The following is a 26519-nucleotide window of genomic DNA, read 5'->3' on the forward strand; positions in this document are numbered from 1 at the left end:
CTCCTTCCAAAGTGTATCACCTCACACTTTTCAGGATTAAATTCCATCTGCCACTTATCTGCCCATTTGACCATCCCATCTATATTTTCCTGTAGCCCAAGACACTCAACCTCAGTGTTAACCACCCGGCCAATCTTTGTGTCATCTGCAAACTTACTAATCCTACCCCCCACATAGTCATCTATGTCATTTATATAAATGACAAATAATAGGGGACTCAGCACAGATCCCTGTGGTATGCCACTGGACACTGGCTTCCAGTCAATAAAGCATCCTTCTGTCATCACCCTCTGCCTCCTACAACTAAGCCAACTTTGAATCCACATTATCAAATTACCCTATATCCCATGTGCATTTGCCTTCTTTATAAGTCTCCCATGTGGGAGGGCCTTGTCAATGGCTTTGCTGAAATCCATATAAACTACATCAACTGCACTACCCTCATCTACACACCTGGTCACCTCCTCAAAAAATTCAATCAAATTTGTTAGGCATGACCTCCCTCTGACAAAGCCATGCTGACTATCCCTGATCAAACCGTGCCTCTCCAAGTGGAGATAGATTCTCTCCTTCAGAATTTTCTCCAATAGTTTCCCTACCACTGACGTGAGATTCACTGGCCTGTAGTTCTCTGGCTTATCTCTAGAACCCTTCTTAAATAGCAGAACCACATTAGCTGTTGTCCAGTCCTCTGCCACCTCCCCCGTGGCCAGAGAGGAATTAAAAATTTGGGTCAGAGCCCCTGCGATCTCCTCCCTTGCCTCCCTCAGCAGTCTGGGACACAAATCATCCGGACCTGGAGGTTTGTCCACTTTTAAGCCTGCCAACACCTCCAATACCTTGTCACTCCCTATATCAATTTGGTTAAGAACCTCCAAGTCTCTCTCCCGGAGTTCGATACCTTCATCCTCATTCTCTTGGGTGAAAACGGATGTGAAGTATTCATTCAACACTCTAGCAATGTCATTTGGCTCCACCCATAGATTGTCCCCTTGGTCCCTTATGGGCCCTGCTCTTTCACTGGTTATCCTCTTCCCATTGATATACTTATAGAATATCTTGGGATTTTCCCTACTTTTACCAGCCAGAGCTTTCTCATATCCCCTCTTTGCTCTCCTAATTGCTTTCTTAAGCTCCACCCTGCACTTTCCGTACTCCACTAATGCCACCGCTGATTTGCTTCCCTTGTACCTGCTAAAAGCCTCTCTTTTCATTCTCATCATAACCTGAATATCTCTGGTCATCTATGGTTCTCTGGGCTTGTTACTCCTTCCTTTCACCCTAGAGGAAACGTGTTGAGCCTGTACCCTCCCCACTTCCTTTTTGAACACCCCCCACTACTCCTCTGTAGATTTCCGCACAAGTAGCTGTTCCCAGTTGGCCAGATCCTGCCTTATTTTATTAAAATCCACTCTCCCCCAATCCAAAACATTTTTTTGCAACTTGTCTATTTCTTTGTCCATAACAAACTTAAAATGTACCATGTTAGTGCAGGATAAAGGTTAAAAAGAATTAGAGAGAACACAAGGTACATAAAAAGAGAGGCTAATGATACCAAATTTGGGTTTTAAAAACCCGGTAGAAAGAAGGGAAGAAGGATATTAAGAAGATTCACAACTTTTAAGATTTTGGCAACAGAAAGATTTAGGGCAGAATTGTCCGGATCTGCACTAAGTGCGGTACCGGGCATGAAAAAAGACATTTTACCTACCATCCGCAATGACGAGTTTTCGCACCCTATTGTCCCCTTCCTGGCACAAACCGCCTCATTAATAATGCACAGGAAACAAGCCGGTTTACTGGCGGGCAGTCTCAGTTTTGCCCTCCACACCGTGAACTCAGTGCTTCCTTTCTCCGGGTGTCATATTTAGACAGCCCAGAGTGCAGCCTACTTCATGCCTACAGACCAGAACTACTCCAGGCGACAGATGGACCTGAAAGCAAAAGTGATGGCAGCCCCCCAAATTTAGTGATGTCTCTCAGGGGTGCCTGTTGGATATCATGGAAGGATGTTGCCATGTTGTATGCCCCCGTTTTGGCTGCAGGAGGTCCACCAGAGTTAGCAGACCAGCCTGGGAGACGGTGGCAGCAGCGGTCAGTGCCACCGGAGCACAGAAGAGGTCGGCCATCCAGTGCAGGAAGACGATGAATGATCTCATCCATTCTGCCAGAGTAAGTCAACCACCTCATCACTCTCAACTGACACACTCACCAACCCATCACATGTCCATAGGGATCTCACACCTCAAGGAACAACACCACTAACTCTCAAACACACCCTCACATCTCCATCAGGCTTGTATCTTCTGGAGCTCACATCTTCATCCTGTCCATGGCTCTGTTCACCACACAAACATTCCACACAGTGCCATGTGTCCTGCTCACACTTTCCCCATCTGATTTCATGCAGGAGAAGCTGGCTCACAACAGCAGGGAGAGTCCCAGACCAGGGGTGGAGTGGCCAACATTGGGCCCCTCACTTACTTTGAGGAGTGTGCCATCACACTGACTGGTGAGGATATGGACAGTGCCTGTGGCAACAGTGAGGTTGGCCTGAGGATCATACACTAGATCATCCCACTCAATGCAACTGAGTACTCTCTCTCCTGTTTTTGACTCTGCTGCCATGCACTAGTTATCTCTCCTTTGGTTCAAACAGAACTCTGCCTGGTGACCGACACCCTCAGCCAGCCAGTCCCTCAGTTCCATCCAGGTCCTCACCTCCAGGCAAGAGGACACATCCTCCATTGAAGAGCTGGAAATAAGCAGCCTGGAAGACCTGTTACAGCGCTTACCCACACCCTCCATGGGGGCAGAGACATGCACCTCGGTGAGACCTAGATCTAGAGCAGGCTCATTCACAATCTGGTGGTCACTGCATGGTCAATTTTCCTCTGCAGGAGGAGGCAGGTTTAGCCGAGTGCCCCAGCGCTCAGAGGACTGCTGGGGAAGAGGCATTTGTGAGGTCCGAGTCAAATGACGAACCTCTGGATTTGTCTTCCAACTCATCGTGCAGAGTCAGCAGAAGACGTGGGAAAATCACACAGCACTGTTAGAACCCCTCAACAGAGTGGCAGAGGAGCCAGAGGAGTGCGTCTGCCTCCTCTCTGATAAAGTGGTGAATGCATGGAAGTCTCCATGGGAAGGATAGTGGATGATATGGAGATTCTGGTCTAGCAGAACATGCAAATGCACGCAGACTTGCGCTCTATTGCGGCAGCCATGGCAACGTGAGGCGGGGATGGGGCACCTATAAGTGCCTCCAGGTGCTCCTTCCCCTCAAAGAGTCAGGCTGGTCTGATCCTGGGATGGTCAACCAATGCACAGACTGTCTCCACCGTGCCTGCAGATGTCAGGGCAGCACCGAGCTGAAGTGGTGGGCCTAGAAAAGTTAAGAAATTCTGATCACAAGTGGTTGCACAGATGAACACATTGTCACTTTATAACCTGAAATATATTCACTTTCACTAAATAATATGTAATGTTATCTTTCACCTTCATTGACAGGCTTCATGAGTCCTCCCCCTGCATCCCCACTCCCCCCACCCCCACCTCCCCTGAAATGAGCAGCTCAGCTGCACACAGCTAGACTGTGAGTGGTTCTGGAGGGAAAAGCATGTGTGTGGCAGGGTCTCTCATAGCCTCATGCAAACACTCTCCCATGCGTGCTCCCATATCTCTGTCCTGAGCATTTTGAATGCTGCCGGCTGGAGTTCTCGTTCAGTTGTCCATCTGAGCTGACCTGCACCTCCTCTTACCCACTGATCACACTCCCATGCAGCACCTGATCTCACCCAACACCAGGGTCCGCTCACTTTTGATTTGCACAGCATGGTAGTCATTAGGTTTTTGATTAGCTTCCCCATCTTCTCCTCTCCCCCAGTCACCCATGCCCTTTCTGCCATCATAGTCCACCCCCTGGCATCACCTTCCACCTCCCCACCGCAACCCTACAGCCCGAACCCCTGTCGTTCCAGGATGTCCAGGTGAACGTGCACATTCCCTCACCTCCTAAAAATCCCACCCTATCCACATTGATGCCTCTAGCCTCCTTCTCCCCACGCCCAGGGTCTGTGTTTTCCTCCATGTCCCCACCAACCACCATTGCCTCCTTTTCTACCAGTAGCAATGCACCCTCACCATCCCACCCTACTGGCTCCCTCTGCCCCCTCTCACAATCACCCACATTCCCTCCTACCATGCCCACCCCAGGAGGCAGTCATTGACTCCGAGACCCCTCTATTGCACACTCAACTGGACATTCCACCGCCCTCTTACTCCTTCTTGCACCCTTCCTCCCTTCTCCACTCTTACTCCATTCTCCCTCCAGGCACCTTCCCCTCTCCAAACTCCCTTCTGTCCCCGGACACCTTCCCACACCACCCACCCCCCCACAACAAACTTCCTCCTCCCCTGGACAACTTCCCCATTCTGAACTTCCTCCTCTCCTTCAACACCTTCCCCGCTCCGAACTCCCTCCTTTACATCTTCCTCCTCCTTACACCTACCTGCCCACTTGCAGCATTCTCCCCCATTACACCTTCCTCCCCCTGTACTCCCTTTTCCACGTCCGCCTCCCCTACTCCCTGCTCCCCCAACACTGCCAACACCTTAGTAGCCCCCTCCCAACCTCACCACCACGACAGCACATTCATTCCCCCCACTTCTAACCTCACCCCACCCCCCCACCTCGCGCCCCCACCCCCGCAACCGCCCCGCCCTGCCCCTCCCTTCCCCTGTATGCCTTCTTCTCTCATTCACACCTTGACCTTCCTCTCCCCTCCCACACCTTCACTGATCAGCTGTACCAGCCCATGGTGATGCCCATGAAAGCCCAAAGCCTCAGTGAAGTTGAAGCTGCTGCGTGGAGATCTCCCACCTTCTGAGAGCTGCTTTGCAGTGGATCCCTGTGCATGAGGATCCACCCACCATGTGTTCCTCCAGGGTCCAGTAGCTGTAGGGATCCAGCATCTTCTCCTCGGATGTGCATGATCCGAGCAAGGCCTTATCGGTAAGTCCTGACTTCTGCATGTCACACTTGTCCAGATCTGTTCAGGGCCGGTGTGTTTTCCCACTGGTGTAATGGTAAATTGGGCATGGGGGATGATTCCAGTTGGGTCTCACATTGCATCCCATTAGTTGGATGCCAATTGGGTTCTTGCCGGCCTCCAGCGGGGTTCGCAATCCCCCATGGCAGACACCATCGGATCATCCCGCTAAGATTTCATGCCAGTGTAAAAACGATTTTCTTGTCTCCCTCCAACTCCTTCCCCCACCCTGATGCTCTGACGCCTACCACCAATGGGAGCAGACATTTCGCCCTTAGGGTCAAGGAACTCTGCAGAATGAGCTTGCAGGAAAAAGGAAAGCTGTGCAGAGAAACATATTTTGAGCCCAGAAGCAGCAAAAGAGGAAAGATTAGAAGAACAACGAATATAGTGGTGTCACTTAAACAGAACTAAAGAAGAAAGAGTGCAGTGGGCAAGTAAAGTTTGGAGGCTAGAGACCAGGCTGATCACCTATCTGACAAACTAACAGTGCAAGATTGATGCCAAATCGGCTTTCAAATCTTGGAAGGGCCTGAGCTGTATATATGGAGAATTACGAGAAGAAATGTCTTCTGTATAGGCAGCTTCAGCAATAGGGGAGTGGAATTTTGATGAGATTTGGTAGTTATGAGAGGAGATAGTAGAATTGCTGATAATGAGATCAGCAAAGGTTAAGATATACAAGTTTCAAGCCGCAACTTGAAAAGCCAGAAGGAGATTTTGCTTTGGAGCACAAACCTCCACCTCATAGAATTTATCAATCTAATGTGAAATCTGTACATATAACAAATTACCCCGGAAAGGCAAAGCTAAACCTACTGATTAGTCAAATAAGAGAGGGGAAATAGTTTTCATTGTTCCAGTGGAATGAGAGTACAACTTCAATTTAAATGTTTTTCACACTGCATTAATTTAATAAGTTCCTTCCTGAAACTTGATCTTGGAATTGTATATTTGAAGCATGTAGCACAAGAGCTTTGGTTCCCAATTTATTTTCAAATAATGGAAGAGAGGAAAAGAGAAGTCACATTTAGATAAAGCCTTTCACAATCTCAGAAACTCTCAAGGTACTTTCAACTAATCAAGGAGCTTTGCCGTGTAGATACTGTTGTAACATAGGAAACACAGCATAAATTTGTGCACAGCAAGGTGTCACAAACAACAATTGAGATAGTGACCAAACAATCTATTTTGTGTAACGTAATTTGAGGGTCTTAAATGTTGGTCAGGGCACCCCTGCGTATCTTAAAATAGTGCCACCTGAAAGGACAGATGATGCCTTGGTTTAAAGTCTTATCCATAATACGACACCTCCAACAGCACAGCAATCCTTCAGTACTGTATTGGAGGTCGGCCGAGATTTTGTACACATCACCAGATGGAGGTGTCGCGTTCATCTCACTGGACTGGTAATCCAGAGACCCAAGCTAATGCTCTGGGGACATGGGTTCAAACCCAACCACAGCAGCTGGTGGAATTTAAATTCAGTGAATAAAATCTGGAATTAAAAACACTAGTTTCAGTAATGGTGACTATGAAGCTATTGTCCATTATCATAAAAAGCCAGCTGGTTCACTAATGCCCCTTGAGGGAAGGGAATCTGCCATCCGTACCTGGTCTGGCCTACATATGACTCCAGAATCACTGCAATGTGGTTGACTCTTAACTGTCCTCTGAAACGGTCCAACAAGCCAAGGACAATTAGGGATGGGTAATAGATGCTGGCATTGCTTGCGATGCTCGCATCCCATGAAAGAATATTAAAAACTCTGGCGATCCGACTCAGAGACATAGATGCATGTTACTCTGAGTTACAGCTCAAAGTGCTGTTGCTGAGATTCACTAGCTAGCTCTTGTAGTTGTTCTTTAAAATATTGAATGTCTGTTTCCCAACAGTTCGATTGCTAAGATCACTGACCATCATGGAAATCAGGACAGCCCCAGCTCTGTGCTGAGTTTACAGATATTAGAAAATCATATGATTATGCTTTTATGAACGGAAGGTCATGTTTGACAAACCTATTGGAGTTTTTTGAGGATGTAACTACGAGATTAAATAAATGAAACCAGTGTATGTGTGTATTTGGGTTATCTAAACTGCCACATAGAAGGCTGATAGGAACAGAATAACATAGTGAGGGTTTGTGGTAATATATTAAGTTGGATAGAGGATTGGTTAAAGGGTGGTAAACTGAAAGTTGGCATAAATGGGAGATTTCAGATTGGTGGGCTGTACTAGTGGGGTGTTGCAAGGTATTATCCTAGAACAACAGCTGTTTACAATCTATATTAATTTTTTTTTATTCATTCATGGGATGTGGGCATCACTGGCTAGGCTGGTATTTATTGTCCATCCCTAATTGCCCTTGAGAAGGTGGTGGTGAGCTGCCTTCTTGAACCGCTGCAGTCCATGTGGTGTAGGTACACCCCCAGTGCTGTTAGGGACTGAGTTCCAGGATTTTGAGCCAGTGACAGTGTAGGAATGGCGATATATTTCCAAGTCAGGATGGTGAGTGACTTGGAGGGGATCTTCCAGGTAATGGTGTTCCCATCTATCTGCTGCCCTTGGCCTTCTAGATGGTAGTGGGTTGTGGGTTTGGAAGGTGCTGCCTAAGGAGGCTTGGTGAATTCCTGCAGTGTATCTTGTAGATGGTACACACTGCTGCCACTGTGCATCGGTGGTGGAGGGTGTGAATGTTTGTGGATGGGATATCAGTCAAGCAGTCTGCTTTGTCCTAGATGGTATAAAGCTTCTTGAGAGTTGTTGGAGCTGCACTTATTCAGGCAAGTGGAGAGTATTCCATCACACTCCTGACTTGTGCCTTGTAGCTGGTGGACAGGCTTTGGAAAGTCAGAAGGTGAGTTACTCACTGCAGGGCTCCTAGCCTCAGGCCTCCTCCTGTAGCCATAGTATTTATATGGTTAGTCCAGTTCAGTCCCTGGTTAATGGTAACCCCCCAGGATGTTGATAGTGAGGGTTTCAGCGATGGTAATGCCATTGAATGTCAAGAGGTGGTGGTTAGATGGTCATGAGTTGGAGATGGTCTTTGCTTGGCACTTGCGTGGCATGAATGCTACTTGCCACTTGTCAACCCAAGCCTGGATAATATCCAGATCTTGCTGCATTTGGATTCCTTCAGTATCTGAGCAGTTGTGAATGGTGCTGACCATTGTGCAATCATCATTGAACATCTCCACTTTTGACCTTATGATGGAAGGGAGGTCATTGATGAAGTAGCTGAAGATGGTTGGGCCAAGGACGCTACCCTGAGGAACTCCTGCAGTGATATCTTGGAACTGAGATGATTGACCTCCAACAACCACAACCATCTTCCTTTGTGCTAGGTATGATTGCTACTGATACTGTCATGGACAGATGCACCTGCGGCAGGCAGGTTGGTGAGGATAAGGTTAAGTATGTTTTTACTTCTTGTTGGTTCCCTCATGACCTGCTGTAGATCAAGACTATTACGTCCTTTAGGACTTGGCCAGCTCGGTCAGTAGTGGTACTACTGAGCCACTACTGGTGATGGACATTGAAGTGCCCCAACCAGAGTACATTCTATGCCCTTGTCACTCTCAGTGCTTCCTCCAAGTGGTGTTCAAAACAGAGGAACACTGCTTCATCAGCTGGAGGGTTTTGCGATACATGGTAATCAACAGGTTTCAGGGGAAAGAGAGAACACGTCCCTTTTTTATGACAGTAGCTGCCGTATTCATATAAGTTTTTAAAGTTATCAAGTTTTTTAATGAGTGTCGGTTAAGTGAATGCATTAGTGAATTGGTGAGTGGGTGAATGAGTTAATGGGTAGGTTGGTGAGGTGGGTAAGTGGATGATGTGAGTAGGTGGTTGAATGGATAGGTGGATGGGGTGGGTAGTCGAATAGGTGGGCAGGTCGGTCGGCGGGTAGTCTGCTGGTCAGGGGATGTCAGGTCTGATGGGGGTTTAATTAAGTGGTCTGGGGTAATTGGATGGTCAGGAGGGTTGAGGGTTAGTTGGGGCTTCAGGGGTGGTGGTGGGGGAGTAGTCGTTGGGCCGGGGGTAGTTGGGTGGAAGGGGGAAAGTGAGGTGGTCGAGGATAGTTGAGGGGATCAGGAGATGGTTGGGGGGCTTGGTTGAGGGATCGGAGTTATTTGAGGAGGTCAGGGGTAGTTGGGGGGTGTCAAGGAGGTAGCTGTGAGGTAATTGGTTATGGTTGGCCTCAGAGTCATTCGCGGAGCTTCCCGGCCAATCCCACATATGTCTAGCATCAGGACTTCCACAGGATCCTGACACTCATTTTCCAACATACGTCCCGTCTCTGACAATCCAGAGGCTGGAAGATTTGGGCCAGTATTTTATACTCATGACACCATGCTATTCAATGCAACACGACCCATACTCACCCATCAACTGTCCCTACCACTCAGAACTCACAACTAACATTCAGATTCCCCATCTCATCCTCACACACCTACCAGCGTTGCCAGCTACATACCCACCTCCCACTGCCTCCACATATCTCCAGCTGTGGCAGGCAGATCACTCACCATAAATACTGATGTTCTTTGCTCTCTCTTGCAGCACAAGATGGCACACAATAGAAGAGAGCAGAGCTAATAGGTGGACAAGACTCTCCTGATCCTTATGGAGGAGATGGTTTCTCATACATGGGTCCAACAGCAACAGAGACGTGGCACTCAGCGTGACTGAGAACATTCAAGATGATGATATACTCCTGCCTTATGTTCCCTCTCAACTCCCAGCTCAACCTGATCCTTCTATCTAGCATGATGTACAAGCTGCAGTTGGTGTCAGCTTGGACCCCGTGCTTTTCACCCACCCCCTTCCCTCAGACCAACTGATTTTCTGCTTTCAGCCACCCAAGACCATCTGCCTGCCCATCCACAGGCACTGCAGGAGAAAAGAGAGCAGCATTGCACTGGTGAAGAGGCGCCATCACTTGACCTGACATTCAAATACTGGCACTGCATGTACCTCAAAGGCTAGTATAGATTTGGTATCAGCATCTGTTGATTCACCAGGCATGGGTAGGCTGCAGCCAGGCCAGGGGTAATGTATGGTTCGTGTGCCAGCTCACTTGAGGACAAGGCCGCAGACAAGTCCTGCTATGGACCCAGAAGATTCATATCGGAGAATGCTCATGTGGATGTGCACTGAGATGCTGAGTGCATTAGCTGACCTGCCAGACAGCCTCCTGTCACTGTTAAGGAGCACGGACAAGTCTGACTCCAAGTTGGCAGAAGGCATCATACTGACCTTCCTCTGCTCCATCTCTCTGTCATACCCAGAGGGGTTGTACCTACAGCCCCCATACCTCCTGGTGTTTTTGTGTGGACAGACCTTAGATTCCTCTGCTCTCCCTCTGAGGATGCAGCAACACTCCCTGTTAAATCCCAGGAGTTCACAACAACACCCCCAAAAGTTCTTCAGCATACTTCCAGAGACTTTACAAGAGCAGAAGTTCTTCAAAATTGCATTAACTGCAAGCTGGGTGCCTGACACTTTAAATAACCTTAGAGCTGGGCCTGCCTTGCAGCTGAATGCTTGATCTATGGTGAGTGATGTGTGAATTCATTGACTGGACCTGCGTGTTCAAAATTGGGGGAAATGGGTGTGACATCAGCTGGTAGGGCTGGGTGGCATCATGGTATAACCAGCTCAGTTGTTTCTGACACTCACAGGGAATGTCTGGGTGAGCTTCCTTCTGAAAAATGTGAGTGCGGAAGTACATCTCCCTGAGGGTTCTTGTACTGCCATCTTCTACAGCAAAATAGATCTGAATCCCAAGGCCAAGAAGACTATAAAGGAATGTAGACAGGTTAAGTGAATGGGCAAGAAGGTGGCAGTTGGAGTATAATGTGGAAAAATGGGAAATTATTTGCTTTGGTTAGAAGAACAGAAAAATAGAAGATTTTTAAATGTTGAAAAACTATTAGATGTTCAGGGGGATTTGGTTACACAAATACACAGGAAGTTAACATTCAAGTACAATAAGTCATTAGCAAGGCTTATGCTATGTTGGCCTTTACTGCAAGGTGGTTCAAATACTAGAGTAAGGACATCATGCTGCATTTGTACTGGACTTTGGTGAGGAGACACCTGGTATACTGTATACAGTTTATATCCTTACCTAAGAAGGATATACTTGTTTTAAAGGCAGCAAAGGTTCACTAGATTGATTCCAGGTATGAAAGAGTTGTCTTACGAGGAGAGCATGAGCAGAATTGCCTTGAGTTGAGTAGAACGAGAGGTGATCTCACTGAAATGTATAAGATTCTCAGAGAGCTTGACATGGTATGTGGTGAGAGGCTTTTCCCTCTGCTAAAGAGTCTGGAACTAAAGGATATTGCCTCAGAATAAGGGATTGATCATTTAGGACTGAGATGATGAAAGATTTCTTGCCTCAGACGGTAGTGAATCTTTGACAATCTCTGCACCAGAGGACAGTGGATGCACAGTTGTTGAGTATATCCAAGACTGAGATCAATAGATGTTTTGAACAGTTAGGGAATTGAGGAAAATGTGGATCGAATGGGGAAAGTGGAGTTGAATTTGCAGATCAGCCATAATCCTCCTGAATAGCGGAGCAGGCTTGAGGGACCATATGTCCCATTCCTGCTCCTCTTTCTCATGATCCTATCTCATCTGGGTGGCAAGAGTGTTACAATGCACCTCAGCCCTCCTGAACTCTGGGGGGGAAATCTCAGCCTGGTTCCCCCCTAGATTCATCTGTAGATATTGGTCGAGGACAGCATTATCTGTGGCAGCCCTGTGGTCAAACACCTGCCAACACTTACTGCCTGAGCTATACATTAAGAATGGTGCTTGGGCAAAGTCCTGGAGGTAAGCTGGTGCCCCTGGAAGCATTCTCATTATAAGCCAATATCCTAAGGAAAGAGAACAGAAAGCTGTAAGGAAAAAGATTCAAATAAGTATTCAGTACAATTTGATCTTTTATTGCCTTCAAGGGCTACACTGGCACATTCCATTTTGTTAGAAGACTGTTTTGTGGCCTGGCAGTTAGTGTTATTGTTTTGGATAAGAAAGTCATGATTGAATGTGTTATTAATTACTGCACCATTATGTCGTATAGGTAACATCAGGAAATGAAACTAAATACCAGAATCTAAATGGGAATAATTTTGCCAAGATATTTGTACATACTCGCCACGGGCTAAATGCTTCACGTGGCATTGAAGATTGCTTCCAGGAGGATATATCCATACCGTTAAATGCTTAGTGAAATAAACTCCACAACATATGCAACCCGGATGCAGATTTCGTTAACAGACGACAGAACAGATGGAACTTTCCAACATTTTCAGACGTTACAGAGAACAGATCTTAGCTCAGCAACAAATATTGCTTTCAATGCATGCTACTGACATGCAAAGAACAACAATGTGTACATGCCATTTTTCTTTGGTGTTGCTTAGACTTGCATTGCAGTATTCTGGGACACAAAACACTGGTTTTACTTCCCCAGGGCTGTCTCCTCCTAGGGATTAGTAATTATAGTTCACTGCTTAATACTATGTTAGTTAAAACAATTACAGGTATCATGCATGCTATTAAGTTGTTGTCAGATAAGCATGTTGTTCCTTGATAAAGGGCATCAGATCTGTGATGCTGTGTTCTTTTGATTTCTTTAAAAATATATTATACACTTACACAGTAAAATGAAATACAAGTAAAGCCTCATGCTGAGCTGTGTTGAAGACAAAATAGAAGATATGAAATGGAGCAGCATAGCAGTTAAGAAGCTGACTTCATACTGTCACACTGATAAGCTTGCATCCCAACAGTGATAGATAATTCAATCTACAAGCTTTATTTGTGATGAACATAGTTCACTCTGAGCCATACAACTGGGTGGGGTAGTTTGTGGAGACAGTATGCCTTCATTTGGAAATCACTGACTAATTTCATAATTCCCAAGGGTGCAACAATAAATTTTCTTGATTTCTGAACAGAAAGTTTTGTCATGAGAATTATACAATCAGGGATTCAATTTCTACTGAGGGTAATCATGTAGTAACACATTGCTCTTAAATCACTCAATTTGAGGATCCGTAATTTACAGCAGACTGCAGCAGCTGAGCTATAAACTGAAAAAAGTGCCTAATCTTTCCATTGTTCAAAACCTTGGCCCAGACTTTAAGGTCAAGAATGACTATAAAGCGTAAATCATATTACAACTTATAGCGACTGCGCATGCACAGTTAAATGTGGAAATCAGGAAGTTTCTATCTGAAATCAAAAACAGAAAAAGCTGGAAATACTCAGCAGATCCAGGAGCATCTGTGGAGAGGCCTTTCATCAGAACTGGAAAAAGTCAGAGGTGTAGGGCAGAGTAAAAGGGGTTGGGGCGGAAAGCATGCACCCACCTCACCGCCCCCGCCCCCCACCCCACCCCACCCCACCCCAGAAACCACATCAGCATGGAGCCAACATCCTCTACGCTGACCCACCCTGCAGCAATAAGGTGCTGAGGGCTCATTACCAAGGGTTGAGTGGGACTTCCGCCCTGAAGTCCCGCCCTCTGAAGCTGCCGGCCAATTGGATTGCCCGGCAGCTCCCTCAGTCCCCGACAGTATCAGGAAGGGGTCAGTGGCAGCCGCCAGGACTGCAGGTGAGGACCAGGATTCTTTGGCCCCTTCTCGAAAGGCACCTCGGGAGATTCCACGGCTCTGCCAAAAGCCCATTGACTTTCAGCGGGACCGGATGATCCCAGTGGTGGGCGAGGCCAGAAAATCCTGCCTGAGGATTGGACCCAAGGCCTAGGACCTACAGAGCAGTCTTGAGTCAGGAAGGTTAGAGGCAGAATGGGGAGTAGATGTTATCTAGAGGCAAAGAAGGGGTGGGAGGGGAGAGAGAGGAAAACAAGAGAGAGAAAACAAAATCAGCAAGGAAAAAGGGACAAAATGGGAGTGGGGGTTACAGTCTCAAATTGTTGAACCAAAAGTTGAGTCCAGAAGGCTGTAAAATGTCTAATCATAAGATGAGGTGCTGTTCCTCAAGCTTGTGTTAAGATTCATTGAAACAGTGCAGCAGGGTGAATGAAGACAGAGAGGTATCTGTGGCAGTCAAGTGGGATTATTATGGATATTAGTTGATAGCCTATCTCTAGGATTGAAGTTGAGGAAGGGAAGTAAAAAGTCGGGGATGGATCATGTGGAGACAAAAGAAGGATGGGATCTAAAAGCCAAGATGATGAAATTTTCTATCACTCATCAGTATTCCTGAAAAAGATTTAAGGGAGCAGACCTGAAAAGGACTGGAACAAAGAATGTTCCACATATCCTACAAAAGGGTGGGTTCCCACAGCAACTCCTTTCAATTTGGAGGAAGTGCGTGGACTTAAAGGAGAAGTTGTTTAATGTGAGAACTAGTTCAGCGGGCAGAAGAAGATGGCGGTGGGCCTCTATTCAAGGTAAAAGCAGAGAGCCCTCAGATCATCCTGGTGCGCAGGGGGTGTGGGGAGCAGGTGGTGGGGCGGGGGAGGTGGGGAGTAGGGGGGTGTGGATGGAAGTGTGGAAGGATTTGAATGCCCATTGTGGAAAGGAGAAAGCTTAGCCAGGAAACTGGAAACAGCGAAAGAGGCAGAGGACATCAGAAGAATTCCAGATGTAGGGGATAGAGACTGGACAAAGAAAGAAAAATATAGAGTCGAGGAAGAAAGGAACCAGTTCATTGGTGCAGGAACAGGCTGAAATGATAAGTCCACCAGGACAGGCCTGTTTGTGGATCTTTGGAAAGAGGTAGAAACAAGCTATTTAGGGTTGGGGAACTATGAGGTTAGAGGCCATGGAAGGAAGATTGCCAAAAGAAACAGTCTTGCAAATGATAGCACGAAGTTTGTTGGTGGGATCATGGACCAGGTAGGAGGAATTATCAGGTACCTGGTGTTCAGCTTCTGATTGGTAGAGGTTGGTTTGCCCAATTAGCACCAGACTTGTCAGCATATTTGATGACAGTGTTAGGGTTAGACACAAGAGAACTGAATGCTGCAAGTTCAGAGGGAGATATGTTAGAGTGAGTGAGGGAAGCAGAGAAACTGAAAAGCTGATGACACGCTGGCAGTTCTCAGTGAAAAGATCTCGGGAAACCAGAGGGATGGGTCCATGTGGAGCAGGAATACTGAAGAAGGGTAAAGGAGTCTGCTCTGCAGAGGAGGACTCCTGGCCAAAGAAGTGGGTGCAGAGGCTTGGATGATGGAAGAAGAGCTCAAAATCATGCCGAACGTGAAATTCATTGAGGTGGGAGAATAAGGGAATGAAATTAAGGCCTTTGCTGAAGGCAGATTGTTCAGGATCAGCACAGGGAAGGCCAGTGAGTATCATGAATAAATGGCAAGAGGTGAAATTGGAAGAAAGGATGGGATCAGAAAAAAGTGAAGGGACAAGGGAACCAGAGGGCACTAGTACTTTTGATTTATTGAAGCTTGCAAGCCTTCACACCTGAAAAGTAGAAAAAAGGTTTTCTTGTGAATGTTTCAGCTGAGACAAGGGATGAATCAAAGCTATGGGCCATTACAGTTTTGAGATAGTTTCGGTCAGAATTATTATGCTTCTCCAGCAACTGCCTCTACTGGTATCCTGTTGAGAAACTTGGCATTGAAACACATGGAACAGCCTGAAATGGTATATTAAATCACTGTGTCTCCTGCCAACACAAAATGGCTGGCCAACACCTGTCTGGCATGCACACTGGTTCGCACAGGCACAGAAATCTAATGACGTGCATGCATCAGTTTACCTAGCACACTGCCAACTTATTTTGCTTTCTAACTTGGTTACTGCAACATGCTCTTAGTTCGTGGATTCCATGGATCCCTCACATCACTTAGTCGGCAGGTTTCTCAGAGTATCTATCTCATAAGCATTTTATTCTCACTTGGAAAAAGTGTTACAATATTTGTTGCAATGTTGTACTGAGCTCACTAATTCCAGCAGTTTAGCAAAGGGGTTGATTCCTGCCATAAAATGTGTGCACATTCTGTCACGTCCTCAAATCACTTCATTTTCAGAAGGACCAACGAATTAATAATTTTACAAAGTGCTGACATTTGTTTGATGCATGGTGCATAGTTCTTGAAAGTAAATAAGCTGGGTTCATGTCACACATTGCTCCCTCTAAAGATGGCAGCCACGCAAGCGCCCTGCTGCACATTGCCCCTTATAAAGATGGTAGCCGTGCATATAACTGCACATGGCAGCAAACGCAGCCATATTAGATACTCATTATAGGCATGCCAGGAAAAGTTAAGGGCTGTCCATTCAATGTTGTGATCAATCTTAATTACTGACACACTGCAGTTTAGCACTGAAAAGAATTTTATTTAGTGTGGAGACTCATTCCTTTGGATTTTAATTATTAATAGAGATTTAAAATAAAAACATTTTTTCACAGTTTCTTTCTGTCTCTTTTATTTTTCTTGCTTAATCCCAAATGTCTTTCCCTCTCTTTATTTTGCTTGTTGTAGATGATTTAGCTTTGAAATAACTATACAAACTGATGTTTTCTGGTTCAAAGTGTGAAGCTGATAATAACTTTGAAACACCCTGAGAGAAGTAGGGCCAATATTGCACAGGAAACCTAAAAGTAAATTCAACCTGCCTGTCATTGGCCTTTTCACTCAGCCTGATGATTAACATTTTACTTCCATGTTTGATGTCCTACGTAAGCAGTGACCATGATGAGAACCCACATGACACAAGCTTAACTTCAGTGTTTAAAGGGACAATCCAAATTCGGAATTTGGAGGAGTTGGAGTTGGATACAAAAGAAGAGGAACTATGACAACGGATTTCAGATGGGCAAAGATTGTGCCGTGTTTCAGTGCCTCCTCCATTGATATTTTGCCAGAGTCAGTTAGAAGCCACAGGGAGATATTCTTCCCCAGCAAAGTGACACTAAGAAGATATGGCTGGAGGTGGCCTAGGAGGTCAGCAGCAGGAACATAGTGCCACACTCATGGATTCAGTGCAGGAAGCACTTTAATGACCTAACCTAGTCAGGAAAGGTGGGTACAGTTGCACATTCATCTACATTCTGCTATGCAAATCACCCAACCCTCTTACTCTGCCTTCTCATGACTGCTCCATTGCATTATTCCTCACACTGATTTACATTTCACACATGCCCATCCTTCTCTTTCAATGCTCGTCCACAGATTATCCCCATCTATGCATCCACCATTGCCACACACCATCATCCTCAAAAAATTTCATACCGTTCCCTGTTAGTTATGCTCACCAAATGCATTACATCCATCAGGTGAACATAAGTCAAGACACTCACACTCGTAGGTCTGTTCTTCCCCTCCTCATGGGAGAAGAGAGCATAGAATATGAGGGAGAGATAGCGAACTGGAAATGGGCTGTCATTTATTTCCCAATCTCACAAGCTCAGAGGGGAAGGCACTGGAGATGAGTGGCATTTCAGCACCTCTGCCTATTTGAAATGTGGAAACTGGAGCCTCCCAACTCCTGTCAGCACAAGTAAGTATCAGTGACCCATATACCCTTTGGCATCCTGGCATGTTGACTTGATTTCAACAATTAATAATGTCAAGTTACAATATTCTTACCTTACCAGTGCTCATTCATGTCTGTTATCTCCCACCACAGGACCTCTGCACATGTGGCAGATGTTGGTGGACGTTGTGCACCATCACGGGACTCACACATACCGTGCACCATCACGGGACTCACACATACCATGCACCAGCTCAGGGACAGCTGCAAGTATTTGAGCTGGTACTTGGGCTGTGTCACCAGCACCCAGTGACACAGACATCACAAGCGAGCAAGAGAAGATAGTAACAGGAACAGCAGTGGAGAGTCCATATTGGAGGACACAGACCTCTGCAAACTCTGCTCAACTGAGCACAGATGCTTACACTGGGGGCCATGAACGAAAAGGAGAATCGTTGAGCAGTCACAGACAATGTGAAATGCACTGACAGGACTTCCAAGCATTGCCCATGATAATAGAGAGAATGGAAGAGTGGCTTCAAACATGAATGACTCCTGTTTCAGTGCATTATGATGGTCTGTGCTTCCATGAATAGAATGGCCTGTTGCATGGAACATCTGTCTCTTTCCCTCTCTCTCCATGTGGTACCCTCATTGTGCGAGGGTTGCCAATCATGGCTCAAGCCATGATATCACTATGGAGTACGCTGATATAGGGATTGAATCCATGGAGTTGGCATTATTCCACACCATACTCTGGCCAACTGAGGGAATCAACACCTTCATGAAACATGAAAAGCTCTAATCAAAAGAGTCCATGCAAGCCTTGACCATGGCTATGAAGACATTTGCTGACAGCATAACTGATAGGTTTCTTGGCCTTGGTTTTGCACTCTCAATGCTAATCTGCATCAAAAAGTAGTCTCCAGCAAAGGAGATAGCAGTGAAATAGAGTTGGACCATGGGAAGGATAATGGCAAAAGGATCATACAAGTCAGGATTCCACTCAAACAAAAACAGAAACAGAAATACCTGGAAAAACTCAGCAGGTCTGGCAGCATCAGCGGAGAAAAGCACAGTTGACGTTTCGAGTCCTCGTGACCCTTCAACAGAAGGGTCTGTTCTGTTGAAGGGTCATGAGGACTCGAAACGTCAACTGTGCTCTTCTCTGCCGATGCTGTCAGACCTGCTGAGTTTTTCCAGGTACTTCTGTTTCTGTTTTTGTTTTGGATTTCCAGCATCCACAGTTTTTTGTCTTTTTTCCACTCAAATACTTCGATACCCACCTGTTGCACCAGCCTTCCTCCCAATTCACAGCCAGTAGCCAACGTGACCTTAGCAGCTACTGGCCACCAAGTTGAGCAGGCAACAGGTCTTCATCTAGGAGGCTGCAGATGTTTGTCACCACCTGACAGGACAACCTGAGCCTCATGAAACACTGCTGTTCAGACATATCGAGGAAACTCAGCCTCTGTCTGTAAACTCTGTGTGCTTCTCTGAGCCTGTACCCCTCTGCTGCTCCCTTCTTGGCTGTGCAGGTACAGGTTTCTCAAAAGTAGACTGCTGCTGCTGGTCATATTGGTCTGAGGTCCAACCTAAGGCAGCAAAAGACCCACCCATCCTAATGCGATTCACGAAACAGTCAATGGGTGTAAATTCCCGGCAAAATTACTGTGAACAAACCCTTTCCCACTAGTAGATAAGAAAACAGCTGTAATACTGTTCTCCAAGGTGGTGATGGTGTAGTGGTACTGTCACTGGGCTAGTAACCCAGTTTAATGCTCTGGGGACCTGGGATTGAATCCTGCCACAGCAGATGGTGCCATTTGAATTTACTAAAAACCTGGTGTCTAATGATGAAGCGTAATGGTGACCATGAAACCATTGTTGATTGTTGTAAAAAAACTTCTGGTTCACTGATGCCCTTTAGGGAAGGAAATCTGCTATCATGTGACTCCAGACCCACAGAATGTAGTTGGCTCTTAAATATCCTCTGAATAAGGGTAATTAGGGATAAGTAATAAATGCTGGCCTAGCCAGCAATGCTCATTTCCATGAATAATTAAAAAATAAGGTTAAAATGTTTGCCTTGCTCACAGAGTTCCTAGATCTCTTATAGAGGGCACAATGCTGAACCACAAGTTCCAATGCAAAGAAACCTTGTGAACAAGAGCAGGTGTAATGAATGTTGCGTACATTCAGACAAAATTGAGATCTTTATCATGTGCCTCCTTTCTGAATGGATCTGCTCCTGAGGTGTCAACTCAGCATTTCCATGATACACTGGAGGTAATAAGAATTTTCACGCTTTAGTACAATGATCAGGGCCTGATTTTAACTCTCTGTAAGTGATTGGGTTAAAATCAGGCTGAGTTTGTTATTGCACAGCTCTTTAAAAAAAACCTAGCTGAATATCCGTCATTGCCACATAACAGTGATCAGATCTTAATAAATTGGCAAGGAATATGAGTCTATGTAAGATTGTAATAATAATGTTAAATACTCCATGTGAGACAGAGATTGATGTGCTGTTGGCATTTGGGTTAAGGGAGGTTACCTGTGAAGAGACCTGGGGCCAGGTCTGAATAGGGGCAATGTGGAAATGCAATGATATTTCCGGAGCATCCCCTGGTTGCTTTTTGTACAGAACCATTCCATCTGGAGATTAATTAGGCATAAGCTGGTGGACTGAGACACGGGAAGATGATTATATAAGTTTGGGTAAGAGTAGACTTAATGAGATGATGCTCTTTCCTTGCTTCTGTTTGGCAAGTTATAGCTGCCATAACCACATTATTATGGATCACTAGTTAAAAGCCACTCTTAGAAATTGCTTGGGTCAATCGTTCATATGAAAGTGCAGGTTTTCACCACAATGGGGAAACTCTCCGCCATGGTGAAAATGGCAGACAAATCTTGAAATCCTAAGCCCTGCCTCCAAACTTTCTATTTTCGTGGGGTCAAATTGGAGTCAGGCTGGTGTTTCGTGCATGCACGATTTATGGAGGCAGCTGGCCATTTAAATCACCAGCTGCTTCCACTGAAGTGCGATTTTGGTAGGCCAGGAATGTGAAACCAGAGTGTGCAGGTTAGACCAGGTAAGAGGAGTTCTGAACATAGTGGATTCATTTATGTAGCCAGGGTACCCCTTTGGTGAGGTAAGGTACCCCTTTAGCCTGGGTCCCAGGGCATCCTTGGGATAGATAAACCATCCTTTGGGAATGTTGAAAGTAAACATGATTGCGAATAAAAAGTGTATAAGCTTATTGTGGAACTGTCAAAGCTGTCAAAGAACTGTCAAAGGATCCTAGGTGAGTTGGCATGTAAACGGTAAGGGCAAAGGGTGCTGTGTGGGGGGCATGGTTGGCATGAGTTGGCACTAGGTTGGCATAGGGGCTATAAATGGTCATGAGGATGTGGGGGTCATAGGGGATATGAAGGGCCATGGGGGGGGTGGGTAGAGAGACATGAGTTGGCATTGGGGCATGAGGTGCTGTGGGAGGTGGGTGTGGGCATGAACTGGCATAGGTTGGCATGGATAGAGCATAGAAAATGTGTGGGGGGTTGAGTGAGGGGTGAGGGCTGGATGGCTGTCTTATGTTTCGATTGTTTTAAATTTAATTCAACAAAGTGCCAGAGCATAGAGGCAGGCCTTCCGCCCAGCCCATCTCTGCACCCAGCAGCCTATACACTCATTTCAGCGGTGGCAGGCCAGACTTCTAATCCAGTCCACACCCCACCCCGCACCCCCCTTCCCACCTCACCAGAAGGAAAATCAGACCCACAGTCGGCCATTTTTAAAGGTCAGATTCACAGAGCTGGGAATTCTCCCGTTAATGTTCACCGACTCAGGAGCGAACGAACATCTGGGCATAACATATGAACGTACATACAAACAAGGAGCAGGTCTAGGCCGTTCAGCCCCTCGAGCCTGCTCCACCATTTAATAAGATCATGGCTGATCTGACAGTAATCTGAAATCTGCATCCCACCTACTGCCAATAACCTATTAGCCCCTTGCTTACCAAGAATCTATCGACCCCTGCCTTAAAAATATACAGACTCTGCTTCCACCATCTTTTCAGGAAGAGAGTTCTAAAGACTCACGACCCTCTGAGTGAAAACATTTCTCCTCATCTCTGTCTTAAATGGGTGACCCCTTATTTTAAACAGTAATCCATAGTTCTAGATTCTCCCAGAAGAAGAAACATCCTCTCCACATCCACCCTGTCAAGAACCCTCAGGATCTTACATGTTTCAATCAAGTCACTTATTACTTTTCTAAACTCTAGTGGATACAAGCCTATTCTGTCCAACTTTTCCTCATAAGACAACCCGCCCATTCCAACACATTTACATCCTTCCTTAAATAAGATGACCAATACTATTCAAAGTACTCCAAATGTGAACGCTCCACTGGAGGTGGCTCCCCTGAGGAGGAAAGGAAGGATAGAATAAGGACGAGGACAGACAGGACAATCAGCCTCCAGGGGAGCCACCTATGGGAGGCCAGGCGCAGGCACAAGGGGTGCAGAGCCAAGAGTCATCCAAGGTGCAAGGGACTGCAGAAGATGCCACTATCCTGCTGCCAGGGTATACAGGCGGTGAAGCAGCTCCCTCAGTATGTCTGAGGTGCAGTGCTGAAGGAGCTCCGACTCTCAAGGGAGACAGTCAACTATATCTGTCAGATGATTGGCCCTGAAATCTCCCCTAACTGTGTGGGTGGACACCCCATGCCAGCGGCTCTGAAGCTCACAGTTGCCCTCCACTTCTATGCCTCTGGCTCCTTCCAGGGCTCGGCGGGTGATCTTTGCGGTGTCTCCCTATCAGCTGTCCACACTTGTGTCAAGCAGGTCACAGATGCTCTGTTCAGACGGGTATCCACCTTCACCAACTTCTGCTGCGACCAGGCAAGTCAGGCACAGCGCGCCAGAGGCTTCGCAGCCATTGCTGGCTTCCCCAGCACCCAGGGTGCTATAGACTGTACACATGTGGGCATCAAGGCGCCAGCAGGTTAGCCTGGTGCCTTCGTCAACAGGAAGGGCTTCCACTCCCTGAACGTGCATATAGTGTGTGATCACAAGATGCAGATTCTACAAGTCTGTGCAAGTTACCCAAGCAGCTCCCACAACGCCTACATCCTCAGACACTCCCAGGTGCCGGGGCTGTTCAGTGCTCCAGCATGGCTGGATGGTTGGCTGCTGGGTGACAAGGGCTATCCCCTGCAAAAGTGGCTTATGACGCCACTACACAGTCCAAGAACAGAAGCTGAGTAGCTGTACCACAAGGGCTGTGGTGGAGAGAGCCATCAGTCTTCTCAAGATGCGCTTCCATTGCCTGGACCACTCAGGCGCACTCCAGTACCCCCCACATCGCGTCTCTCTGATAGTGGTAGTATGCTGCGCCCTGCACAATTTTGTGCTGGAAAGGGAGGATGTAGTTGACGATGAAGACCTTGACGTCCTGGATGAGGCTGCACGTGATGAATCCAGCAGTGGCTCAGAGGATGAGGAAGACAGGGCGATGATGAGGGGCAGCACGCCGACCCGCTATTACACCAAGGAGGCAGGGACATCCGGGACAATTTAATCCAACGAACCTTCAGCTAGCTCCACACACATTGATCAACAGGACCAGCATTGCCTGGCGCTTCCACAGGTGGCTCTTAGGCGCTACATCTTCCACCTCATCAGCTGCAACTAAGGGCTTAGTACAGAAACATCAATGTCCAATCAAACACTCATGAGATGTCTGTGAAAAAGACAAATGCAGCACAAAGGAAACACCCTCAGCCATGGTCAGAAAAGTGGACTTTATTATGTCCAAAATATAACAGAGACTTCTCCATTGCAAACATAAGTATTTTGTTCCCTATTCAAAGGCCAACACAAAATCACTAGTGACATACCCATTGAGTGCCTAACGTGCATTATGCTTTCGTTTGCGGGTGCTATGTCTAGGTGCCGCCCCATTGGACAGAGTGGCTGGTGAGAAGCCTGCTGATTCTGCTGTCTTGTTGGCCTCGATGACCTTGGTGGGCATCCTCTGGCCCGTGGAGCCTGTGATGGCCCTGCCTGGGAGGGAGTGGTCAGTTCCAGAACTGGCACCTCCCTAGTTGTTGCAGCCTCAACGGAAGCAACGTTGACTGGTAGAGGGGCGGAGGAGCTGCTGCCCTCATCCGGAGCGCTCTGTGAGGAGCTCACAGCGAAGACAGGCAGCTTGGTGCCCACAACATCTCCCACATTGGGAATAACCACCCGTGGTCAGTACCGCTGTGAGGGCTTGCAGGTCAGAGTGTAATCCAATCAGAAAATTTTCCATCCGATCGAACCCCCTGTCCATGAGAGTTGCCAACCTCTCACTGGAGGAACCTTGAAGCTCTGCCCTGAGGTTCATGCCTTCACGTGCACTCTGCCTGGACTCCTCCACCACAGAGACCAACTGAAGCGTACCCTCATGCAACCCTGCCAGATGCAAACACGATTCCTGCTGCTTGTCCTGCAGCTGCTGCATTGGTGACAACTCCAGAGGCACGTCATTATTGCTGGACTCAGCATGTTCCTGGTTCCCTGCAGCTCTCTGGCTGCTGGTGCCATCGGCACTCTCTGCCCCTACCATCTCCTCCAACGATTGTGAAGTGCCCTCTCCACTGTGACCCGGGACATAAGCCGACGGTAAATTCCCCACCAAGGTGCGTGTGTCTGCGTTGGTGCCTGGCTGCCTGAAATGATGTGCCACAAGTTGCATGTCTTGTGCCTCAGGTGTGGAGGGGAGGCTGCGGTGTCTTTGGGCGCGGCCATGCGGTGGTGATGCTGAAATTAACAACAAAGACAGTGCATCAGTTAGCCTACAGTCAGTTAAACCTTTCATCCCTTTCCCTCCCAGCCTCATAAGTAGATCACCCTTCAAGTCCCCAAGGAGACAACCTGGATGCATGCTGGCCTGGATAGTTGTGATGCTGAGGAAACATCGCAAACATTTGTGACATTATCTGTGGATCACAGAAGATTGAGAGGTCACATTATTGACCTTCATACCGTTAGGAGGGGTATAGACCGGATGAGCAGAAGGCAACATTTCCCCTTGGTGCAGGGATGAGTAACGTGGTGGCATTTATTTATGTTGAGTGTCATGAGGTTCACAGCTGAGCTGCTGAGGACCTTTTGGACAGAGTAATGTGGGGCGCACTGGCTGAAAGGGTGCTGGAGGTCCCAAACCCCCTCAGATGCAATAAGCCTTTCGCTGTGCAGCAGTGATCCAATGTTAGACCATGGTGATAGTGGTCACAAATGGGATAAGGTGATTTTGGAAGGTGGTGGAGACGTGAATCCTCAAGGGGACGAGGGATCTTGTGTATGACCCACCCGTCAGAATGTCTCAGTCTGTGAATGAGCAGTGTTGCAGCATTAACGATTGCAGCAACCATCAGTGGTTTGGATGGTGGGCAGACAGAGTGGATGGGACTGTGGACCTCAAATACCTGGCCGCTGGACCCCAGCCTCGCCACCACCTGCTGCCCTGGCTGCCTGCCTCCTCCCCAGCTCCATGGCCTGCTCTTCAAAGGTCATGAGGTGCTGGAGCAGGGCGTGCCCACCTCCAGTCCTCTGGCGCTCCCACTGATTGTGTTCACTTTTTGCCTGCAGAACAGAGAAGAGGATTTATTGGGGCTGATCGCTCATGTACTCTGCACGCGCACGCCGCACCCCGACCACAGTGGCCCATCTGAGGCCTCCAGTGGCTCCTGTCCACACTACTGGTGATCAGTCCCCAGAAGATAGTACAGCTGGTCCCAACCCCCTCACCCAACGGCCACCTTGGACACATTCGGCGTGCGTCACTTTGAATAACTCACGGGTCTTAGCGCCCGTGGCAAGGAGGCGCAACTAGATGCGGTGCCAAGGCCAGTAGATGGCACTTGGCCACCACACCTTGAGGCTCCCCTTCCACCATCTCATCACCATCAATATGACATGTGTTAGAGTTCTGAGTATGTGTCTAGCAGCCTCCCCTGCAGGTTGCCTCCAGACTACTCAAATGCAACAAACACCAACAAATGCTGCAGGGAGAACCCGTCTTCTCCTCAACCACTAAAGCTGATGTAAGCATGGTCAGTACCCATTTGCCCACCCAGCATGCACCAAATGCCCAATGCAGTAACGACAGCAAGACATGGTGGGGTTGGGGGTGGGGGGGAGCGCGGGGGGTGGTGGAGTAGGTCAAAGACTAAGGCTACCTTCTGGGTCAAATGGCCAAGGCCAACATGGTACTCACCCTTTCAGAGCTCAGCAAATCATTGAATCTCTTGCGGCACTGGGTGCCAGTGCACCGCAGGTCATCATGGGCGCTGACAGTGTCACCAACCTCCTCCTACACCTGGCTGGTGACATGGGGGGCCCCTCCTCCTCTCATCATCCGGATACAATACATTCCGACAGCTGGACACCTCTTGGAATAGGACAGCAAGCCATGCATCAGAGAATCAAGGGGCACAGTGGTCCCCCCCACTGGCCTGTGCTGCAGCCTGCCCTCCTCCTCCTGCTCATGCTCCCTTGGAACCATCCACCCGCCCATCAAGGGCAAAATTCTGCCCAATGGAGTTTTTAACTGCCCACTGCATTTTCCAGCCCTGCTCCCACTACAATGGGACCGTAAAATTCTGTCCATTCTTTATTATATTAATGGACCTGGTTTTCTGAGATCCAGTTCAAATAAGTTACGTTTTCCCTTGTTTCTTTAATATCTGAGAAAAAACATACTACCAGAAATACCTGAAAATAAATCTCAGATTTATCATCCTCCTGTCTACTTGTAGAAGCATCACGTGGTTTAGTAGGATATATGTTCCGGCCTGTGTGGCCTGTGGTCCTAGTGCAACATGGTGCAAAGATTTTTTTATTTGAAACACCTGGTAAAAAAAGATATGTAGTGTCTGGAAAGTCAGGTCGTGATCACCCATTTTACGAAATATGACAGGAATAATTTCAATAT

Source organism: Carcharodon carcharias, chromosome 17 (genome assembly GCF_017639515.1).
Source record: "Carcharodon carcharias isolate sCarCar2 chromosome 17, sCarCar2.pri, whole genome shotgun sequence".
NCBI classification, from domain to species: Eukaryota; Metazoa; Chordata; class Chondrichthyes; order Lamniformes; family Lamnidae; genus Carcharodon; species Carcharodon carcharias.